Source organism: Chelmon rostratus, chromosome 7 (genome assembly GCF_017976325.1).
Source record: "Chelmon rostratus isolate fCheRos1 chromosome 7, fCheRos1.pri, whole genome shotgun sequence".
NCBI classification, from domain to species: Eukaryota; Metazoa; Chordata; class Actinopteri; order Chaetodontiformes; family Chaetodontidae; genus Chelmon; species Chelmon rostratus.
The window spans coordinates 10,904,074-10,905,924 of NC_055664.1; positions in this window are offsets into that span (position 1 = coordinate 10,904,074).

The window sequence follows — 1,851 nt, forward strand, 5'->3', positions numbered from 1 at the left end:
GGTGAGAAGTCACCAGACAGGGAGGGAAGAGGTCACCTCCAGCTCCCTGACCAAGGACCATGACACCTCTGCAGAGGGTGGATAGGTGGGGATAAAATATGTACAAGTAAGCAGGACCAAACCTTTATCCAGGTGAAGAGTTGATTCCGTCTAAGTGCATGGCACAATAGTCGCACAGGCTCATTTTCACTGTCTGGTAAAGTGGAAGTGTTTTTGAATTGTCCTGTGGGCATTTAAAATGACATGATCTTAATTAAAATGGCATGATTCATAGTGGGATTTCAGAGAAAAAGCTGAAACATTTTGTTTTTTCTTGATATAATTTAGTCTAAATTATATTTAAAAGAAGAAAATAGTCATAACAGTTGCATGAAGGGAGCAAGGCCATTGTCTGCCACAGAGTCATAAGAACTTGAGTCAGAAAAAGGCCACTAAATTGGAGCTTTTTCACATTTTATTTCTAAGCCTCAGGACAGTGTGGTGTGTAACAGTGAAAAGTCATGACTGCCTTTCACAACCGCAAAGAATGAAATAGCATTTGTGATGCTCCCCCAGTACTAAGACTTTTTTTTTTTTTTTTTTTTTTTTTTTTTAACTCTGATGCTTAGAGAACAGAAAGAGATCACATTCAACATTATTTTTCTGGGAATAAGAGTGTGCCTTACATTTTGAAAGTGATTGTACTGTTGTAACATGAAAGTCAGTAAAAGTTGAGTCTGGTGTTCTCAAAGTCATTCTCCCATTCGTCGCCGGTGGATTAGCTTCAGGCTGTTGCATAGAGTTGACGCCACACATTAGAGGCTTTGATTCTGTGGTTTTCTCGGCCCGCGTGACAGATTTCTCATGTCACAAACAGTGATGGGGCGATCCTGGTGGAAATGCATGATGTGGGAACTCAGAAATGTTTTAATCAATAAACTAAGACTTGAACACGCCTTTGAGTGGACTGTATTCATTTGGCTGTATTTATTGATCTTGTGGTCGTGTTTACAGTTGAAAGCGGGCAGCTAAGCAGACAGGAGCTACCAGGAGAGACAGGGTTAATGAATGGCACCCAGCCACAGCCTGGCTGACATTTTTTGTGGTCTTTTGTCTTCATGCAGTCCTTTAGCTTCTGTTCCTTGCTTTATTGACTTTTTTGATTACGTATCCTCATTGTTAGCACAGAATTCTCAATCTTTTTTCACACTTTGCTGTCATTTTGTGTGTATTGTCCGAGCAAGATGTGAAGGGATCGAGGGCTTTTGTACTTCATTTTTCAGCATTGTCAAAGGAATTAAAATATTCAGATTAAGATTCAATTCATTGTCTTTGCAGAGTTCAAGAGGTAATACAAAGAAAAGATTATTGCAGCTGCCTGAGCTATGGAGCATCTTTGTAAGAAAACAACAAATTTGGATACAGTATTTTATGGTACGTGTCAGTAAACAAGTGTGTAACACAACATGGGAAAGACCAAATCAAAAAGAGGACTTTTTCCAGTAAACAACTCCCTTATTTGTCTCTGGGAAAAATAAGGGGCATCACAGTTTCTGGGACCTCGCTCAAATGAAGATAGACAGCAAAGTAATCCCAGCCCTATCTTCCATCTCTGCTAGTGGTGCTTTGTGGATCTGACTTCACACACACACACACACACACACACACAGGCACACAAGCACGGAGCCCATCAGACTTGCCAAGGCCAATTCTGAGCCCAGCCTTGCTCAGATGCTTCACTCCATAAAGACTTAAATAACTACTTTGAGCATGAATGTTCAGTCTTGACCTTCGCGCACAGAGTGATAAAGAGAATCTGCTGTTTAAGCTTGGATTTTCTATGCTGTATATTGAGTAACTACAGCTTGTGGA